This window comes from Aegilops tauschii, chromosome 5 (genome assembly GCF_002575655.3).
Source record: "Aegilops tauschii subsp. strangulata cultivar AL8/78 chromosome 5, Aet v6.0, whole genome shotgun sequence".
Taxonomy (NCBI): Eukaryota; Viridiplantae; Streptophyta; class Magnoliopsida; order Poales; family Poaceae; genus Aegilops; species Aegilops tauschii.
The window spans coordinates 387,914,043-387,937,011 of record NC_053039.3 but is presented as its reverse complement, the minus strand read 5'-3'; positions in this window follow the sequence as shown (position 1 = coordinate 387,937,011).

Below are 22,969 nucleotides of genomic sequence, written 5' to 3'. Positions count from 1 at the left end.
ATGAGTTTGTTAACAAGACTTGATCAACCTTGTTAGTGGATTCCTTTTGATGAGCATGAGATGGATGAAGTTAGAAAGCACAACTCTCTGTACCCTCCTTTTACTTTCTGTTATTTAGAATAAATAAAGAAAAAATAGTATTTTCTGTCTGTTTTTTGAATTATTCATGCAATAAAAAATACCCCGAAAATAAAAGTTCTCCAATTGCCCTGAAATTGAAATATGATTTTTTGTAGAATATTTAAGAATATCTGGCACTGAGCACACACCAGTGGGGGCAAACACCTGGCCACGAGGGTCCAAGGCATGCCCTACCCCCCTTGGCGCGCCCCCTGCCTCGTGGGCCCCACGTGGCCCCCCTCCACTTATTCTTGCACCCACACACTTCGTCTTCCTCCAGCAAAAATCACCACACAGCTCAAGCATGAGTTCTAGCTCATCTTGCTGCGATTTTCGATCTCCTTGCTCAAAACTCCACTCACAAAACTGCTTTGGGGGATTGTTCTTCGGTATGTGACTCCTCCAATGGTCCAATTAGTTTTTGTTCTAGTGCTTTATTTATTGCAAATTTTTGCTGCTCAGGTGACCCTGTTCTTGAGCTTGCATGTCAAATTTATATGGTTCCAAGTAGTTCTAATGCATGATATAGTCTCTAGGCACTTGTGGGAGTAGTTGCTATCAATTTTATTGAGTTTGGTTCACTTTTATTTTGAGTTACTAAAAATTTCAGAAATTTTTAGAAAATGATGAAGAGATTATTGAGGGGCTCTTCGAGCCGAAGCTCGAAGGATAAGCAAAGTGAAGAGGATAAGAAGCCCAAATATAATCTTCCTCGCACCACGGAGGTTTGGCCGTGTGAATGGCCTTGTGAGTTCTTGAGAGCAGCCGGGATTCATGATGATTTTTATTACTTGGCTGAGAATTCGGGCCTCACCGACTTCCTCCACGACCAGCTCGAATAGTATCTCCTACTCACTAATATTTTTGTGCAAAATTTTCATTTCCATGCTAGGAGATCACCACCTTCGGTGGATTTTTACATATATGATGAGTTTAGGGAGATGTCCCTCTATGATTTTTGTGAGGTTTGCAAGTTGCCTTTTGAGGGCAGCGTTGAGGAACCACATCCTAGGGATGTGGCAGGATTTATTGATATGATTGCTCTAGGGGAAACGAGAAAAGTGTCAGAAGCAAGAACTACTAGCATACATTTCCCTGTTCTACGTTACTATGCAATATTTGCTAGTAGATGTTTAGTTGGCCGCGAGAACAGTGGGGGCCTCAGCGCTCCTGACCTTGCCATTTTGCGCCATGCTTTATTCCGTGACAGAACTTTCAGTTTAGGTGCTATGGTTGCTAAACGGTTGAGTCTAAACCGTACAAAGGGCCCCATTTTTGGAGGTATCTTTGCTTCGCGTCTTGCTAAATATTTTGAGATACCTATTAGACACTATGAGAAAGAAGAAAAGTTGCTGCCCCCTATTTTCTTAGACTATAAAAGTATGGTAGCACATGATTTTATTTGCGATGATAAGGAGAAGAGACTCATTTATAACCTGGTATTCAGTGAAAAGACTTGTCAGATTATTACCCTGCCTGCACCTTCTTTGTTTAACATTTATTCAGGCACATACATCATCCTGCCCGATGACATTTATGCATATTGGGAGCGAACACGATCCCCAGAGCCTGAGCCTGAGCCATCTCCTGACCCATATCAGGAGTCTATTTATCAGTGGGATCCGCAAGAGCTCACTAACCAGTGGACCCCGAGGATCCTCCTCAGTACACTGGAGAGGACCATTTTGATCCATGGGCATAGACCGACTTAGGCCAAAAGCCTAAGCTTGGGGGAGTACGTATTTCTCACCGACATTACATTCATGTTCACACACTCATTCTAGTTGTCGGTGCTCATACTTTTTCACTGTACTATCTATGCTAGTTTATTTTCTGTTTTAAGCCTTCTTCTTGTGTGTTTGAAAAACCTTCAGAAAAACCAAAAAAAATAGGTATAACTTTTTAGCTAGTTTACTTTCCATGCCTGTAGTAGTAATAATTAAAAGAAAACCCAAAAAGATTTCTCGTTCTTCTTTTCGCTTGTTGGGAGCTTTCCCGTGTAAATAGTTTTATTTCTTTTCTTTTCTTTGGGGGTCGAGAGGAGAAGACCATAATGAAAATGTTGAAGTAGCTCTTATATGCATTATTGTTGATTTAACCAAGAGCCCATATTACTTTATCTTCTCCCTTGTATTAAATGCTTGCAAATTCCAGCTTAGTCCAATGCACGTGCACTATTATTATTATCCACACCGTTCGGTCGTGCAAGTGAAAGGCAATAATGACGATATATGATGGACTGATTGAGATGAGAGAAGCTGGTATGAACTCGACCTCTCCTATTTTTGTAAATATGATTAGTTCATCGTTCCTGATTCAGCCTATTATGAATGAAACATGTTTGCAATGACAATTAGAGATTATAGTTACTCATTCCATGCTTAATTAGCTAGGAGTTTATAATGGTTTACCTTGCATGCCAACATGCTATTAAAATGGTTGTGATGTGGTATGATAGGGTGGTATCCTCCTTTGAATGATTCGAGTGGCTTGACTTGGCACATGTTCACGCATGTAGTTGAAATAAAATCAACATAGCCTCCACGATATTTATGTCCATGGTGGACTATATCCTACTCATGCTTGCACTCAGTGTTGATTAATTTTAATGCATGTTCATGACTGTTGTCGCTCTCTAGCTGGTCGCTTCCCAGTCTTTTTCTAGCCTTCACTTGTACTAAGTGGGAATTCTGCTTGTGCATCCACTTCCATAAACCCCAAAGTTATTCCATATGAGTCCACCATACCTTCCTATATGCGGTATCTACCTGCCGTTCCAAGTAAATTTGTATGTGCCAAACTCTAAACCTTCAAATGAAATTCTGTTTTGTATGCTCGAATAGTTCATGTATCAACTAGGGCTGTCTGTATCTTCCATGCTAGGCGGTTATTCTCAAGAGGAGTGGACTCCGCTCCTCATTCATGAGAAAATGGCTGGTCACCGGGATGCCCAGTCCCATGCTCAAACCAAATCAAAATAATTGCAAACAAAACTCCCCCAGGACTGTTGACAGTTGGAGGCACCCGTTGTTTCGGGCAAGCCATGGATTGATGCTTATTGGTGGTGGGGGAGTATAAACTTTACCATTCTGCTTGGGAACCGCCTATAATGTGTGTAGCATGGAAGATATCGAGATATCTCGGTTGTTATGTTGACAATGAAAGTATGCCACTCAAAGTATTCTTTATCTCTATTTCAAAACTCGAGCTCTGGCACCTCTACAAATCCTTGTTTCCCACTGCGAAGGGCCTATCTATTTACTTTTATGTTGAGTCATCCTCCCCTTATTAAAAAGCACCAGTTGGAGAGCACCGCTGTCATTTGCATCCATTACTATTAATTTATATTGAGTATGACTGGATCTCTTTTACCATGAATTACAATGTTTAGTCAGTCCTTGATCTTCAGAGGTGCTCTGCATTTATGTTTTGCGGTCTCAGAAAGGGCTAGCGAGATACCATCTTGTTATATCATATTATGATTGTTTTGAGAAAGTGTTGTCATCCGAGATTTATTATTATTGCTCTCTAGTTGATTATGCCGTTGATATGAGTAAACATGAGACCTATGTGTTATTGTGAATATGGTTAGTTTATAATCTTTGCTGAAAACTTGAATGCTGGCTTTACATATTTGCAACAACAAGAGCAAACAGAGTTTGTAAAAGTTTTCCTGTATCACTTTCAGTTTGTCAACTGAATTGCTTGAGGACAAGCAAAGGTTTAAGCTTGGGGGAGTTGATACGTCTCCATCGTATCTACTTTTCCAAACACTTTTGCCCTTGTTTTGGACTCTAACTTGCATGATTTGAATGGAACTAACCCGGACTGACGTTGTTTTCAGCAAAATTGCCATGGTGTTATTTTTGTGCAGAAATAAAAGTTCTCGGAATGACCTGAAACTTCACGGAGAATATTTTTGGAATTAATAAAAAATACTGGCAAAAGAATCAACACCAGGGGGCCCACACCCTGTCCACCAGGGTGGAGGGCGCACCCCCTGCCTCGTGGGCCCCCTGGAGCTCTACCGACCTCAACTCCAACTCTATATATTCACGTTCAGGGAGAAAAAAATTAGAGAGAAGGATTCATCACGTTTTACGATACGGAGCCGCCACCAAGCCCTAATATCTCTCGGGAGGGCTGATCTGGAGTCCGTTCGGGGCTCTGAAGAGGGGAATCCGTCACCGTCGTCATCATCAACCTTCCTCCATCACCAATTTCATGACGCTCACCGCCGTGCGTGAGTAATTCCATCGTAGGCCTGCTAGACGGTGATGGGTTGGATGAGATTTATCATGTAATCGATTTAGTTTTGTTAGGGTTTGATCCCTAGTATCCACTATGTTCTGAGATTGATGTTGCTATGACTTTGCTATGTTTAATGCTTGTCACTAGGGCCCGTGTGCCATGATTTCAGATCTGAACCTATTATGTTTTCATGAATATATGTGAGTTCTTGATCCTATCTTGCAAGTCAATAGTCACCTACTATGTGTTATGATCCGGCAACCCCAAAGTGACAATAATCGGGACCACTCCCGGTGATGACCATAGTTTGAGGAGTTCATGTATTCACTAAGTGTTAATGCTTTGGTCCGGTACTCTAAAAAAGGAGGCCTTAATATCCCTTAGTTTCCAATAGGACCCCGCTGCCATGGGAGGGTAGGACAAAAGATGTCATGCAAGTTCTTTTCCATAAGCATGTATGACTATATTCAGAATACATGCCTACATTACATTGATGAACTGGAGCTAGTTCTGTGTCACCCTATGTTATAACTGTTGCATGAGGAATCGCATCCGACATAATTATCCATCACTGATCCAATGCCTACGAGCTTTTCACATATTGATCTTTGCTTAGTTACTTACCGTTGCCACTATTACAATTACTACAAAACTGCTACTGTTGCTTTTGCCACCGTTACCGGTACTTCCATACTACTTTGCTACTAAATACTTTGCTGCAGATATTAAGTCTTCCAGGTGTGGTTGAATCGACAACTCAACTGCTAATACTTGAGAATATTCTTTGGCTCCCCTTGTGTCGAATCAATAAATTTGGGTTGAATACTCTACCCTCCAAAACTATTTCGATCCCCTATACTTGTGGGTTATCAATCACTCCTTTAAAGGTGGTGTTACTTGGCTTGATTCTTGACGGGTCAATACCCATCTTACGGACAGTGTCTTGATAGATCAAGTTGAAACTGCTTCCGCCGTCCATAAGGACTCTAATGAGATGGTATCCGCCGATGATGGGATCGAGCACCAGGGTCGCCGAACCTCCGTGATGGATACTAGTTGGGTGGTCCCTATGGTCAAAGGTGATCGGACAAGCCGACCATGGGTTGAATTTTGGGGCGACAGGCTCTACGGCGTAGACGTCCCTTAATGCGCGTTTGCGCTCCTTCTTGGGGATGTGGGTGACATATATCATGTTCACCGTTTTCACATCGGGGGGGGGGGGGACTTCTTCTGTCCCCCTGTGTTCGGAGGGCGGGGCTCATCATCGTCCTCGCTTTGAGGTCCTTCCCCTTTATGTTCGGTATTTAATTTACCGACCTATTTAAAAAACCCAGCAGTTTTTGTTGGTGTGGTTGGAAGGTTTATCCGGGGTGCCATGAATCTGGCAAGGCCTATCCAGTATTTTATCAAAATTGGATGGACTGTCCCTATTTACTTTGAACATCTTCTTCCGTTGACCGGCTTTAGAGCCGCTAAATCCGGCGTTTACCGTCGTATCCTCAGTTTCTTCGTTGTTGTTCCGACGCTTATTTTTGCCGCGTCGTGGCCTTCCATTGCCATCCCTGGCCTGAGAGGTGTCGGGGTCGCTGGTACTGTTGCTTCTATGAGCCAATCAGCTATCTTCGCCTGCACAAAAGCGGGTCATAAGTGCAGTAAGAGATGCCATAGTCTTCGGCTTTTCCCGACCGAGGTGTCGGGCGAGCCATTCGTCACGGACGCTATGTTTAAATGCCGCTAAGGCTTCAGCATCCGGACAATCGACGATTTGGTTCTTTTTAGTTAAGAATCGAGTCCAAAGTTTGTGGGCTGACTCTCCGGATTGCTGGACTATGTGACTCAGGTCATCAGCGTCCGGTGGCCCGACATAAGTGCCCTGAAAGTTGTCTCGAAAAGCATCCTCCAAGTCCTCCCAACTGCCAATGGAATTCTTTGGGAGGCTGTTCAACCAGTGTCGTGTTGGTCCTTTTAGCTTTAGGGGGAGGTATTTGACGGCGTGGAGATCATCTCCGCGAGACATGTGAATGTGGAGAAGAAATTCTTCAATCCATACGGCGGGATCTGTCGTGCCATCGTAAGGCTCGATGTTTACGGGTTTAAATCCTTCCGAAAACTGGTGCTGTATTACCTCATCGGTAAAGCACATGGGGTGTGCGGCGCCTCTATATCGGACGACATCGCGACGGAGTTCGGATGACATCTGGGTGCGGGGCTGACCTCGGATTTGATTATGTTTGTCGTGACAGGCCTGATGGCCATCATCTCGTGTTGGAGCGCGTCCCCTTGATCCATAGATTGATCGGGTCTGATTGGCTCTATTGTTCAGGTGCTGACGTAGGTCGTACCCCGTATGTGTAACCCAGGGCCGCTGTCTCCTTGCCTCTACGGCGAAGGGGCGCGGGCTGGTATTCGGCATAATTAGCCGTTTTGTCCCGTCCACGTGGTGATCGGTCCGGTTGATCGGCATGGTTGTATTTTGACGGTATTGGCTCGAAGGCTTCGTCATCGAATTGTGGTAGTAGCATGTGTTTCGGGTAGTTCTTTGTCGGGCGCTCGAGGCCGTATTCTTCGGCAGCCAGGACCTTGGTTCATCTGTCGTTGAGCGTATCCTGTTCGGCCTAAAGCTGTTGTTTTTTTTTTCAAGCTTCGCGCGGTGGCGATGAGCTATCACTTAAAGCGTTCTTGTTCAAGTGGCTCCTTAGGCATGATGAAATCTTCGTTACCGAGGCTAATATCCTCTTCGGAGGCCGGTAGATAGTTACTATCTTCCGAATCTTCATGATCGACAAGTTCGTCGGGGTTGACTTGTCCCTCTTCCCTCTCATCCTGCTCGAATGCAGGCTCGACGGGGTGGTCGGAGTCTTTGGCATTGTCTAGAGTGTCATTGTCTCCGGTGCCGGTGTTGCTTTCCCTTGCCCGACGCGATCGTGAGCGGCGCCGTTGACGTCGGCATTTTGGTGGTTCATCGACGGGATTATCCTCATCTGGGTCTTGAGTGCCATCGTCGTCCTTCTTCTCGGGTGTGTCCACCATGTATACATCGTAGGTAGAAGTGGCCGTCCAGCACCCGGTGATAGGTGGGTTTTGGCCTGGTTCGGCTCCGGCATCGTCGTCCATACCATCGATGTCTTCGGAGGCGTAGTCTAGCATGTCGGTTAGATCCTCGACAGTGGCTATTAAGTGGGTGGTGGGTGGGACGTAAAATTCCCTGCTCTCAGCCCCCAGTTTAGGCTGGGCGTAGTTTGGAGGTGATACTTCCGTGATGGCGAGAGACCGCATTAGGTCCAGCGTCTCTTTTAAGAGCGAAAGCCGGACGGGCGTATGAGGATCTGCGAAGCTAGGCTTGGTAATAACCACTTGACCAAGCCTGATGGACGCAGACCTCGAGAGTTCGGAGTTGACGTCCAGAGGCGAATCTGGCTTCCCGAGGCCAGGAAGAGTCACGTTTGACTTCGGGTCTGCTGATGGCATGGTCGCCTCTGGGTCTCCGGCAGGAAGCTCCGTAATGGGAGAGAGTCCGGCGGGGTTTATCCTCCCGTCTTTGGACAGAGTGGCCCGCTCTGGATCTAAGGCCAGGGCAGGCACGAGAGTCGATCCTTGAGCAGAATCTGATGGTGGATCCGACGGGCTTCCTTCATGTGGATGAAGAGCGGCGGCCGAGGCCGAGAACCCTTCGAAGACCAAGTCTCCTCGGATATCAGCGATGTAGTTCAAGCTTCCAAACCTGATATGGTGACCAGGGGCGTAGCTGTCGATCTGCTCGAGGTGACCAGTTGAATTGGCACGCAGAGCAAAGCCGCCAAACACAAAGAGTTGGCCAGGGAGAAAAGTCTCCCCGGGAACAGCATCGTCGCCGATGACAAGTTGAGCCATCGGTCCTTCTGTCGACGACACAATGGAACTCTCAATGAAAGCACCAATGTCGGTGTCAAAACCGGCAGATCTCGGGTAGGGGTCCCGAACTGTGCGTCTGAGAATCAATGGTAGCAAGGGACAATGGGGACACAGTGTTTACCCAGGTTCGGGCCCTCTTAAAGGAGGTAAAACCCTACGTCATGTTTGATTGTATTCAATGAGTATAGGGGTTACAAGAGTTGATCAACCTCAAGATCGTAATGGCTAAACCCTAGCTATCTAGCCTATGAGAGTTCTGATGATCTCTACAGACTAACCTCTCCAGTTTATTGTAACACCCTGAGAATCATGCTACAGTAACTCCCTGTGATTAAACTAATCATGTTGCTAAACAGGGCTTGATCACATTTGAATCACCTTCCTTTTCAAACTCCTAGTTCAAACTTCAAATATAATTAAAGTGAAAAATAAAAGCTTTCAAAAACTCAAACAAAAATGTTCAGTGGGTGCCAAATATTACACTGGTAATTATGGTGGAGAAAACACATTTTTATAAAATGCCTAAATACTTTAAATGAAATATAACAGAAAAGGAAATAAACAAATAAAAGGAAAACAGAAAACAAAACAGAACAGAAAAAGAAAAAAAAAGGAGCAGGCCTTCCCCCCCCCCACTGGACCCGTGGCCCATCTGCACCGCACCCCCGCACCCCCCGACCCCGGCCCAGCCCACCTCTCCTCCCTCGCCCCCTTCCCTGTTCCCCCGACCGGGTCGGAACAGGGGCGCGCTCCCGCCCGACCCCCTCGCCGGCACCGACGCCGGAGAGGATAAGGGCGCCAGCGGCCCCCGCCCCCTCGGGCCTCTCTCCCACTCACCCTGCTCACTCCCTCGGCCTCTGCGCCTCTCCCCCCGCCAGATCCACCTCTCTCTCCCCTTCGATCCCCTCTGCCCGCGCGTGCTCGCCGCCGTTCACCGTAGTTCCCGCGGCCACCGTGCCCAGATCGCCCCAACGACGTGCCCGAACGACTCCCCGCCGTCGACTACGCCGACTGCGCCATCGGGAACGAGCCGAGCGCCACTGCACCGACCTCCCCGAGCTCGTCTTCAACTTACGGCCGCCGTTGTTCGTCGCCGATTCCGGCTACCCCGCGCCCTCCCCGAGCACGCTGCCACTCCCTACAGCTCCGCTGTGAGCTCCCGCATCTCCTCCCCCTCTCCGTTAGCTCGCTCGCGCTCCGTAGCTGCTCCCCCACGCGCACCCGAACGCCACGCCGCGGAGCTCGCCGCCGGCGTGTCTCCGGTGACCAAATGGTCACGGCCGTAGGCCCGCTAGCCCGACCGCACCGTGCCGCGCCCGCCTAGGTAGTTAGTTCGGCCGTTCGCGCGCTCTAACGCAGCTTCCGTCGGGCACCCATAGCACCTCGCCGCCGGCGAGCTCGTAGCGGTCGTCCCCGGCCGTTTCAGCCCCTCCGACCACCGCCGTTGGACGCGCGACGTCGAGCCGCGTCGAACGCGCCCAGCCCCGCCCCCGCAAACCCACTGTGGGTGAAACCCGCGCGCGCCGCCGTGCGTTTTGGTCGCCGGCGTTGCTCCGGCGCCGGCCGCCGACGTGGCACACCTGGGGCCACCCCTGGGTCACTGCCAGTGGCCCCCACGGGCCCCAGTTGACTGGGTTGACCCAGTCAACTGCTGACTGGGCGGGCCCAGTCACTGACATGCGGGCCCTGCCGCCAAAATAAAAGAAAAAGAAAATGTTTTATAAATAAAAATAATTATTTTAACTAATCTCTCACTGACATGTGGGGCCCACCCCTCTAATTATACTGTTAGATTAGTTTAAATAGATATTAGAATAACATAGACTGACATGTGGGTCCCACTGGACCCACCTGTCTGGTTTGACTGGTCAGCCGACCTGTTGACTTGCTGACGTCAGCATGGCCTCATGCTGACGTCATAAATTCATTTTTCTTAATATAAATAATTCCAGAAATTTCAAATAAACTTTGAAAATTCATATCTTTTAAACCGTAACTCGGATGAAAATGTTTTCTATATGAAAGTTGCTCAGAACGACGAGACGAATCCGGATACGCAGTCCGTTCATCCACCACACCTCCCTAACCTATCGAACTAGCAACTTTCCCCCTCCGGTCCGTCTGTCCAAAAACGCGTAACATCGGGAATACCTCCCGGATGTTCCCCCCCTTCACCGATACCACCTGCTGTCGCGTTAGGACACCCCTAGCACCGCTCATTGTCATGTCACGCATCGTCATGCTTATGTTTGCATTGTATTTACTGTTTCTTCCCCCTCTTCTCTCCGGTAGACTACGAGACCGACACTGCTGCTGCCCAGTTCGACTACGGAGTCGACGACCCCTCCTACTTGCCAGAGCAACCAGGCAAGCCCCCCCCCCTTGATCACCAGATATCGCCTACTCTTCTCTATACTGCTTGCATTAGAGTAGTGTAGCATGTTACTGCTTTCCGATAATCCTATCCTGATGCATAGCCTGTCATTGTTTCTACAATTGTTACCCTTACCTGCTATCCTACTGCTTAGTATAGGATGCTAGTGTTTCATCAGTGGCCCTACACTCTTGTCCGTCTGCCATGCTATACTACTGGGCCGTGATCACTTCGGGAGGTGATCACGGGTATATACTATATACATTATATACATGACACATGTGGTGACTAAAGTCGGGTCGGCTCGTTGAGTACCCGCAAGTGATTCTGATGAGGGGGCTGAAAGGACAGGTGGCTCCACCCCGGTAGAGGTGGGCCTGGGTTCCTGACAGCCCCCGACTGTTACTTTATGGCGGAGCGACAGGGCAGGTTGAGACCGCCTAGGTGAGAGGTGGGCCTGGCCCTGGTCGGCGTTCGCAGATAAACAACACGCTTAACGAGTTCTGGGTATTTGATCTGAGTCTGGCCATTTGGTCTATACGCACTAACCATCTACGTGGGAGTAGTTATGGGTATCCCGACGTCGTGGTATCAGCCGAAGCTCTTTTGACGTCAGCGACTGAGTGGCGCGCGCCGCATTGGACCGTAAGCTCGCGCTTGTATTAAGGGGGCTAGGTCTGCTTCCGGCCGCGTACGCAACGTGCAGGTGTGCATAGGGCGATGGGCCCAGACCCCTGCGTGCATAGGTTTAGACCGGCGTGCTGACCTCTCTATTGAGCCTAGGTGGGGCTGCGACGTGTTGATCTTACGAGGCCGGGCATGACCCAGAAAAGTGTGTCCGGCCAAATGGGATCGAGCGTGTTGGGTTATGTGGTGCACCCCTGCAGGGAAGTTTATCTATTCGAATAGCCGTGTCCCTCGGTAAAAGGACGACCCGGAGTTGTACCTTGACCTTATGACAACTAGAACTGGATACTGAATAAAATACACCCTTCCAAGTGCCAGATACAACCCGGTGATCACTCTCTAACAGGGCGACGAGGAGGGGATCGCCGGGTAGGATTATGCTATGCGATGCTACTTGGAGGACTTCAATCTACTCTCTTCTACCTGCTGCAGGATGGAGATGACCAGAAGCGTAGTCTTCGACAGGACTAGCTATCCCCCTTTTATTCTGGCATTCTGCAGTTCAGTCCACTGATATGCCCCTTTACACATATACCCATGCATTTGTAGTGTAGCTCCTTGCTTGCGAGTACTTTGGATGAGTACTCACGGTTGCTTCTCTCCCTCTTTCCCCCTTCCTATCTACCTGATTGTCGCAACCAGATGCTGGAGTCCAGGAGCCAGACGCCACCGTCGACGACGACACCCACGGCACTGGAGGTGCCTACTACTACGTGCAGGCCGCTGACGACGACCAGGAGTAGTTAGGAGGTCCCAGGCAGGAGGCCTACGCCTCGTTCGATCTGTATCCCTGTTTGTGCTAGCCTTCTTAAGGCAAACTTGTTTACCTTATGTCTGTGTTCAGATATTGTTGCTTCCGCTAACTCGTCTATGATCGAGCACTTGTATTCGAGCCCTCGAGGCCCCTGGCTTGTATTATAATGCTTGTATGACTTATTTATGTTTTAGAGTTGTGTTGTGATATCTTCCCATGAGTCCCTGATCTTGATCGTACACATTTGCGTGCATGATTAGTGTACGGTCAAAACGGGGGCGTCACAAGTTGGTATCAGAGCCGACTGCCTGTAGGAATCCCCCTTTCCACACTCCTTGGCCAAAGTCGAGTCTAGACATTACAAAACTTTTACTAACATGGCTGTGTGTCTTACGGGCCCACGTCGCCATTGGGTGGTACTAGTATCTTTTACTCCTCGACCTTTACTCTGGGACTCTGAACTCTCTTCTACTCGGGTTAAACGAATTTACTAACTTTAACACTAGGATCCCGTGACCGTGTTCACCCCAAAGTTGGATAAGCCATAGTTTTTTCCTAGAATAGTATATTGAACAATTGACACACTGTCATTTGACTCCTTTGAAACGTCTTTTCTTTCAGATGGAACCCACGAGGCAGGTCGTTCGTCACACGACGACCATTGGTGCCTCGGGATCACCTGCGGTGCTAGCTGAGATGATGACCTATCTGGGTTATCGCTGGCACCCTGAGTACACCGTCTACGAGGAGTACCAGGACTTTAACCAGGAGCAGTACCGTGCCATCGTCCACCTCTACTCTTGGGAGTACGACTCCACTACTGTGCTGCACACCGCACATGGTGTTGGTGTGACCATCGATATGGCTGTCCACGATGCTGCCTATGCTGCTCTGACACGTCTTCGTGGAGAGTATCAGGAGTTGGACACCTCCCCTTTCAGGCACATTGCTATCGCCTCTGATGTTGGTGCGGAGGGATACTATACTGCTGCCTACTCCACTGTCACCCGAGAGCCCTTCTACCATCAGCACCTGGTTCTGCATGCTGATGGGCTGGATCGAGCTAACCGAGCTCTTCGCCACGAGATGTACACTACCCGTCAGCACCTTTACCGTGCTCTGACGCTGCTGCACCCCTTTGTCCGGTCTGGACAGGTACCGCGTACTACGATCTACCCAGCCAGGACCGTGATGCCCCACGGTGTCGGTTGGCCAGAGGTGGGAGGCTACTCTCCCGCACTTGGTCCTCTTCTGCCACCTGAGCGTCGGGCTCTACACCTGAGTATCCGCGGCCCCCAGTCTGCTGACGTGGAGGGCTATCCGTTGCCTCACTACCAGCTGTCGGGCTACGATTACCTCCACAGTACCTCTTGGGACTGATGTAGGCTTGTTTGTAGTGTTAAAGGCATTCGCCGCGAGCCTGTGTGCCGCCTATGGTGTTTTAGCCTATGTACTGAACTCGATGTACTGAACTCTATGCATGACCCCTTTTGTAAGCTATGCCGACTACTGAGTAGTAGCTATCGTGCTCCTTTCATTATGCATGTTTCATCATGAATGATTCTTGTCATTGCAAATTTTTTAAATGCTGAACTACCCCTGTTATATATTAGCAGGATGGTTAGACCAGGTGGTCGTGGTCGTGGTGGCGATGCCCCACCACCACCTGAGTACATGGCTGGTATGATCCAACAGTTTGAACTGAACCGCCAATTCATGGAGAATATGATGGCTCAGTTTCCTCGCCCCAATATGAACCAGCAGCCAGCCCAAGTGACTCTTCAAGATTTCATACGCCTCAACCCAACCATCTACCGCAGCTCAACTCAGCCTCTGGATGCTGATGACTGGCTCCGTGACATCACCTATGAGATGGAGTCTGTTGATGTAGCCCCTGCCAGCTATGTCAATTTTGCTTCCTTCTTCTTGAAGGGACCCGCTGCTCAATGGTGGGACAGCCACAGGCGTACTCTGCCAGCTGGAACAATCATCACCTGGCCAGACTTCCAAGCTGCTTTCCGTGCCCGCTTCATTCCTCAAGGAGTCATGGACCGGAAGAAGCGTGAGTTCCGCAACCTCACCCAAGGCAACAAATTTGTCGAAGCTTATCAGCGGGAGTTTCTGGACTTGTCCCGCTATGCTGAAGAAGACATTGCAACTGATGCACGCAGACAGGAGAAGTTCCGTGATGGCCTTCAAGCTGACATCAAGCTCGCACTTCTAGTGCATGACTTTGCTGATTTCGCCACCTTGGTGAACAAGGCCATCAATGTCGAAACTGGTCTGCAGGAATACCAGAGCTCTCACAGGCGCAACCGTGACACGGGCTCATCTTCGGGTTCGCCCGCACAGAAGCGTAAGATATGGATCCCGAACAGCACGTACCGTCCAAATGCATCTGCCCCAAGGCAGACCTATGCTGCACCTCGTCTGCCTCCACCACCATCTAGGCAGACAAGACTTCCAGCCCCACCATCCCAAGCTCCGGTTCCCACTCCCAATAATGGTCTGTGCTACAAGTGTGGACAACCCGGTCACCGTGCCAGGGACTGCCATCAGAATCAGAATCAACTTGCCCTTCCAGCAACGGGCCGTGGTAACAACCAGCCCCGCAGCAACAATGCTAAGCCTTATGGTCGTGCTCATGCCAACCACGTTGATCTCAACGTAGCTCAAGACCAGCCTGCTACTGTGATGGGTACACTCCTCGTAAATTCAGTAGCAGCATCCGTTTTATTTGATACAGGTGCATCGCATTCATTCATGTCAGAAGATTTTGCATACAAGCACGACGTTAAATGTGAGGAGATGAACACCTCTGTATTGGTCAAAAACCCCGTGGGACAGTGTCAAACCTCCTTGGTTGGCATCGATGTCCCCGTGGAAATCGAAGGGCTGGAATTCTATGCCTCTCCCATTATCCTGAAGTCGTCTAACATCGACCTCATTTTGGGTATGGATTGGTTGAAAGCGCATACTGTTTCTATAGTTTGCGCCACTAAGACCGTCCATCTGCTACACCCTTCTGATGAAATAGTTGCTTACCAAGCTCATCTGGTGCAAAATGCCGAGGCAAGGCTTTACGCACTGAATGCCTTGAACGCTGCACCACTCGAGGGCATTGAAAACATTCCCGTCGTGCGTGAATTCCTCGACGTCTTCCCTGAAGAACTTCCGGGGATTCCCCCTGCTAGAGCTGTCGAATTCATCATCGACTTGAAACCAGGCACCACTCCCATAGCCAAGCGACCCTACAAAATGCCGCCGCATGAACTCCTTGAGCTTAAGGAGGAAATCGACAAATCTCTTCGCAAAGGATTTATTCGCCCAAGTTGTTCTCCTTGGGGAGCACCTTCTCTCTTTGTCAAGAAGAAGGATGGGACAAACCGGTTAGTTCAAGACTACCGTCCTATAAACCAAGCTACCATTCAGAATAAATACCCTCTTCCTCGGATCAATGATCTGTATGATCAACTGGCGGGTTCGTCAGTGTTCTCTAAGCTCGACTTGAGGTTGGGCTACCACCAGATCCGTGTTCGCGAAGAGGATATCCCAAAGACCGCCTTCGTGACTCGCTATGGTTCATACGAGTACACCGTCATGTCTTTCGGTTTAACCAATGCTCCAGCCACCTTCTCTCGTCTGATGAACTACATATTCATGGATTACCTCGACAAGTTCGTCGTGGTTTATCTGGATGATATCCTGATATTCTCCAAGAACGAAGAAGAACATGCTGAACATCTTCGACTTGTGCTGGAAAAGCTACGAGAACATCAACTATATGCCAAGTTCTCCAAATGTGAATTCTGGCTACCGGAGGTAACCTATCTTGGGCATGTCATCTCTAAGGATGGTATTGTCGTCAACCCCGAGCGAGTTCAGGCTATTCTTGATTGGACTCCTCCCAAGAACGTTAAGCAAGTCAGAAGTTTTCTCGGTCTCGCCAGCTATTGCCGTCGATGTGTCGAGAACTTCTCCAAGATCGCCAGGCCTCTGACTAACCTGTTGCATAAGGGTGTCAAGTTCCAATGGACAGACAAATGTCAGGAAAGTTTCCAGGCACTCAAAGACAAGTTGACCTCTGCTCCAGTTCTAGCTCCACCTGATACTAAGAAGGACTTCGTCATCTACTGCGACGCTTCCCGTCAAGGATTAGGCTGTGTCCTAATGCAAGACCGCAAAGTGATTGCTTATGCCTCTTGACAATTGCGCCCTCACGAAGAGAACTACCCAGTTCATGACCTCGAACTTGCTGCAGTCATTCATGCGCTGAAGCAGTGGCGACATTACCTTCTCGGTAATCGTTGCGAGATCTTCACTGACCACCAAAGTCTGAAGTATCTGTTTACTCAGCCAGATCTGAACCTCCGCCAGCAGAGATGGATGGAGCTTGTTGCAGACTTTGACTTGGGTATTTCCTATACGCCAAGCAAGGCTAATGTAATGGCTGATGCCTTGAGCCGCAAGTCTTACTGCAACCACCTTCAGGTTCACAAAGTTCAGCCCTCGCTTGTTGAGGAATTCAGGAAGCTGAACCTCCATATTGTTCCTCCGGGTGCACTCATTCCCCCTCCTAAGGAGTTTGGCAAGGTGAACCTCCACGTTGTTACCCAGGGTTCTCTCAATACCCTAGTTGCTAAACCAGATCTCGAGGACAGCACCAAAAGGCTACAGCAGTATGACTCTGAAGCCTACAAGATTAAGCGCTACCTCGCAGAAGGAAAGCCCTCATTCTTCACCATTGCTGAAGATGGCACCCTATACTTCAAGGGCCGCCTAGTGGTGCCATGTGCAGAGAAAAACCTGGATATGACACAGGAAGTTATGAAAGAAGCTCATGATACGCCTCTGTGTATCCATCCTGGTAGTACAAAGATGTATCAAGACATCCGACAGAGATTCTGGTGGTCTAATATGAAGCAAGACATTGCTCGTTATGTTGCTGGGTGTGACGTTTGCCGTCGTATCAAAGCAGAACATCAAAGGCCTGCTGGAACTCTGCAACCTATCTCTATTCCTGAATGGAAATGGGACCATGTTGAGATGGACTTCGTCACTGGATTTCCCAAATCACAGAAAGGTAATGATGCTATTCTTGTCGTCATTGACCGGCTTTCCAAAGTTGCACATTTCCTGGCAGTCAAAGAAACGATCACTGCTAGCCAGTTGGCAACGCTCTATATGTCCAGGATTGTTTCACTCCACGGTATTCCATTGGTTATCAGTTCAGACCGTGGTAGCTTATTCACTTCAAGATTCTGGGCAAGTTTCCAAGAAGCTATGGGAACTCATCTGTCATTCAGTACTGCGTTTCATCCTCAATCGCAAGGACAAGTTGAACGCGTCAACCAAGTTCTCGAAGACATGCTTCGAGCTTGCGTTATTTCCTTCGGCAAGAAATGGGAGGAATCTCTCCCGTATGCTGAGTTCTCTTATAATAATAGCTATCAAGCTAGTCTGAAGATGGCCCCCTTCGAAGTGTTATATGGACGAAAGTGCCGAACCCCTCTGAACTGGTCAGAAACTGGGGAACGTCCACTCTTCGGTCCGGATATTATCCAAGATGCCGAAGAACAAGTCCGCATTATTCGCGAGAATCTCAAGACTGCTCAGTCACGTCAGAAGAGTCAGTATGACCGTCATCATAAAGACATGGTCTATCAACCTGGCGAAAAGGCTTATCTTCGAGTCACACCTATGAAGGGTGCTCACCGCTTCGGGATCAAGGGCAAACTAGCTCCTCGCTATATTGGCCCATTCACTATCCTCGAAAGGCGTGGAAAAGTGGCATACCAACTGGAACTACCGCCGAACCTTTCTCAGGTTCACGATGTGTTCCATGTGTCACAGCTCCGCCGTTGCTTCAAGGATCCAATCCGAGCTGTGGATCATGAAGTGCTCGAATTGCAGCAAGACCTCTCCTATAAGGAGCATCCGGTCCGCATTCTCGACCAAGCTGAACGCCGCACACGTCAGAAGGCGATCAAGTTTCTCAAAGTCCAGTGGTCGCACCATTCTAAAGATGAGGCCACTTGGGAACGAGAGGATCGTCTGCGCGAAGAATACCCCGCACTGTTTCCTTCTACCTCCTAAATCTCGGGACGAGATTTCTTGTAGTGGAGGAGATTTGTAACACCCTGAGAATCATGCTACAGTAACTCCCTGTGATTAAACTAATCATGTTGCTAAACAGGGCTTGATCACATTTGAATCACCTTCCTTTTCAAACTCCTAGTTCAAACTTCAAATATAATTAAAGTGAAAAATAAAAGCTTTCAAAAACTCAAACAAAAATGTTCAGTGGGTGCCAAATATTACACTGGTAATTATGGTGGAGAAAACACATTTTTATAAAATGCCTAAATACTTTAAATGAAATATAACAGAAAAGGAAATAAACAAATAAAAGGAAAACAGAAAACAAAACAGAACAGAAAAAGAAAAAAAAGGAGCAGGCCTTCCCCCCCCACTGGACCCGTGGCCCATCTGCACCGCACCCCTGCACCCCCGCACCCCCCGACCCCGGCCCAGCCCACCTCTCCTCCCTCGCCCCCTTCCCTGTTCCCCTGACCGGGTCGGAACAGGGGCGCGCTCCCGCCCGACCCCCTCGCCGGCACCGACGCCGGAGAGGATAAGGGCGCCAGCGGCCCCCGCCCCCTTGGGCCTGTCTCCCACTCACCCCGCTCACTCCCTCGGCCTCTTCGCCTCTCCCCCCGCCAGATCCACCTCTCTCTCCCCTTCGATCCCCTCTGCCCGCGCGTGCTCGCCGCCGTTCACCGTAGTTCCCGCGGCCACCGTGCCCAGATCGCCCCAACGACGTGCCCGAACGACTCCCCGCCGTCGACTACGCCGACTGCGCCATCGGGAACAAGCCGAGCGCCACTGCACCGACCTCCCCGAGCTCGTCTTCAACCTACGGCCGCCGTCGTTCGTCGCCGATTCCGGCTACCCCGCGCCCTCCCCGAGCACGCTGCCACTCCCTACAGCTCCGCTGTGAGCTCCCGCATCTCCTCCCCCTCTCCGTTAGCTCGCTCGCGCTCCGTAGCTGCTCCCCCACGCGCACCCGAACGCCACGCCTCGGAGCTCGCCGCCGGCGTGTCTCCGGTGACCAAATGGTCACGGCCGTAGGCCCGCTAGCCCGACCGCACCGTGCCGCGCCCGCCTAGGTAGTTAGTTCGGCCGTTCGCGCGCTCTAACGCAGCTTCCGTCGGGCACCCGTAGCACCTCGCCGCCGGCGAGCTCGTAGCGGTCGTCCCCGGCCGTTTCAGCCCCTCCGACCACCGCCGTTGGACGCGCGACGTCGAGCCGCGTCGAACGCGCCCAGCCCCGCCCCCGCAAACCCACTGTGGGTGAAACCCGCGCGCGCCGCCGTGCGTTTTGGTCGCCGGCGTTGCTCCGGCACCGGCCGCCGATGTGGCACACCTGGGGCCACCCCTGGGTCACTGCCAGTGGCCCCCACGGGCCCAGTTGACTGGGTTGACCCAGTCAACTGCTGACTGGGCGGGCCCAGTCACTGACATGCGGGCCCCGCCGCAAAAATAAAAGAAAAAGAAAATGTTTTATAAATAAAAATAATTATTTTAACTAATCTCTCACTGACATGTGGGGCCCACCCCTCTAATTATACTGTTAGATTAGTTTAAATAGATATTAGAATAACAGAGACTGACATGTGGGTCCCACTGGACCCACCTGTCTGGTTTGACTGGTCAGCCGACCTGTTGACTTGCTGACGTCAGCATGGCCTCATGCTGACGTCATAAATTCATTTTTCTTAATATAAATAATTCCAGAAATTTCAAATAAACTTTGAAAATTCATATCTTTTAAACCGTAACTCGGATGAAAATGTTTTCTATATGAAAGTTGCTCAGAACGATGAGACGAATCCGGATACGCAGTCCGTTCGTCCACCACACCTCCCTAACCTATCGAACTAGCAACTTTCCCCCTCCGGTCCGTCTGTCCAAAAACGCGTAACATCGGGAATACCTCCCGGATGTTCCCCCCCTTCACCGATACCACCTGCTGTCGCGTTAGGACACCCCTAGCACCGCTCATTGTCATGTCACGCATCGTCATGCTTATGTTTGCATTGTATTTACTGTTTCTTCCCCCTCTTCTCTCCGGTAGACTACGAGACCGACACTGCTGCTGCCCAGTTCGACTACGGAGTCGACGACCCCTCCTACTTGCCAGAGCAACCAGGCAAGCCCCCCCCCCTTGATCACCAGATATCGCCTACTCTTCTCTATACTGCTTGCATTAGAGTAGTGTAGCATGTTACTGCTTTCCGATAATCCTATCCTGATGCATAGCCTGTCATTGTTTCTACAATTGTTACCCTTACCTGCTATCCTACTGCTTAGTATAGGATGCTAGTGTTTCATCAATGGCCCTACACTCTTGTCCGTCTGCCATGCTATACTACTGGGCCGTGATCACTTCGGGAGGTGATCACGGGTATATACTATATACATTATATACATGACACATGTGGTGACTAAAGTCGGGTCGGCTCGTTGAGTACCCGCAAGTGATTCTGATGAGGGGGCTGAAAGGACAGGTGGCTCCACCCCGGTAGAGGTGGGCCTGGGTTCCTGACAGCCCCCGACTGTTACTTTATGGCGGAGCGACAGGGCAGGTTGAGACCGCCTAGGTGAGAGGTGGGCCTGGCCCTGGTCGGCGTTCGCAGATAAACAACACGCTTAACGAGTTCTGGGTATTTGATCTGAGTCTGGCCATTTGGTCTATACGCACTAACCATCTACGTGGGAGTAGTTATGGGTATCCCGACGTCGTGGTATCAGCCGAAGCTCTTTTGACGTCAGCGACTGAGTGGCGCGCGCCGCATTGGACCGTAAGCTCGCGCTTGTATTAAGGGGGCTAGGTCTGCTTCCGGCCGCGTACGCAACGTGCAGGTGTGCATAGGGCGATGGGCCCAGACCCCTGCGTGCATAGGTTTAGACCGGCGTGCTGACCTCTCTGTTGAGCCTAGGTGGGGCTGCGACGTGTTGATCTTACGAGGCCGGGCATGACCCAGAAAAGTGTGTCCGGCCAAATGGGATCGAGCGTGTTGGGTTATGTGGTGCACCCCTGCAGGGAAGTTTATCTATTCGAATAGCCGTGTCCCTCGGTAAAAGGACGACCCGGAGTTGTACCTTGACCTTATGACAACTAGAACTGGATACTGAATAAAATACACCCTTCCAAGTGCCAGATACAACCCGGTGATCGCTCTCTAACAGGGCGATGAGGAGGGGATCGCCGGGTAGGATTATGCTATGCGATGCTACTTGGAGGACTTCAATCTACTCTCTTCTACCTGCTGCAGGATGGAGATGACCAGAAGCGTAGTCTTCGACAGGACTAGCTATCCCCCTTTTATTCTGGCATTCTGCAGTTCAGTCCACTGATATGCCCCTTTACACATATACCCATGCATTTGTAGTGTAGCTCCTTGCTTGCGAGTACTTTGGATGAGTACTCACGGTTGCTTCTCTCCCTCTTTCCCCCCTTCCTATCTACCTGATTGTCGCAACCAGATGCTGGAGTCCAGGAGCCAGACGCCACCGTCGACGACGACACCCACGGCACTGGAGGTGCCTACTACTACGTGCAGGCCGCTGACGATGACCAGGAGTAGTTAGGAGGTCCCAGGCAGGAGGCCTACGCCTCGTTCGATCTGTATCCCTGTTTGTGCTAGCCTTCTTAAGGCAAACTTGTTTACCTTATGTCTGTGTTCAGATATTGTTGCTTCCGCTAACTCGTCTATGATTGAGCACTTGTATTCGAGCCCTCGAGGCCCCTGGCTTGTATTATAATGCTTGTATGACTTATTTATGTTTTAGAGTTGTGTTGTGATATCTTCCCGTGAGTCCCTGATCTTGATCATACACATTTGCGTGCATGATTAGTGTACGGTCAAAACGGGGGCGTCACATTTATATACACATCGGAGAGGCCTAGGGTTGTACAGAGTCGGTTTGTAAGGGAAGGAAATAACATGTCCGGATACCAAACTTGCCTTTCACACATATAGGAGTCCTACCCGGACACGGGGGAAAGTCTTATGCCTTTATCTTCACGGCCCATCAGTCCGGTCCATATCAAATAGTCCTGACACCCGAGGACCGCCTAATCCAGGACTCCCTCAGCCTCCCCGTACCTAATCGCCGCCAAAAGTCGTCCATCACCCCCACCACGTACCATATCCGCGCGCCTGCCAAAACCAACCCGCACACCAACGACCCAGATCGCACCACCACCAAACCACTACAGTCTAACCATCCCATCACCGCCCAGAGGACCCCGAGCAATGCTGCCAGCCACCGTGGACCGCAGCGCCGCCAGCTAGCCACCGCCCACGCAAGAGGCCAACCCCGCGCCGCAAGGTCCATTAGCAGAGTGTACGAAAGGCCTCCACCAACTCCCTGCGCCGCACGCCAACTCCCCGCCCTAAACCAACTTTGATGTCCATTTTGATGGACGGACGTTGAAGATGCCCTTATAACATCCTCATTTAACAACGGACATTCCCTCTCCCATTAAGCTTAGTGACAACAGTACTCCAATGATTCCCTCTCCCCGGCCTTTTTTTCAAAATAAGAAGGTAGTACAATGTCTACCTTATATATATTTCAAAACAGGCTAAAGCGTGAAGACCGTATGTCAAATACATGGAGCTTGTAAGATGCACCAAGGTGCAAGGCCACACGCAGCCTAGGACGGAAAGAAAAAGAACAAAGGAAGGGGGAACGAAGATTAGATTACAACAGACCCTTACTGTTGAGGATATAGCTACTGGTGTAACCCGCCCAAGATGGGCCGGGTTACGTTGCGACAGCTCTTCATTGAGAAGCCCAAGGACAGGTTAAGGATGGCAGTTT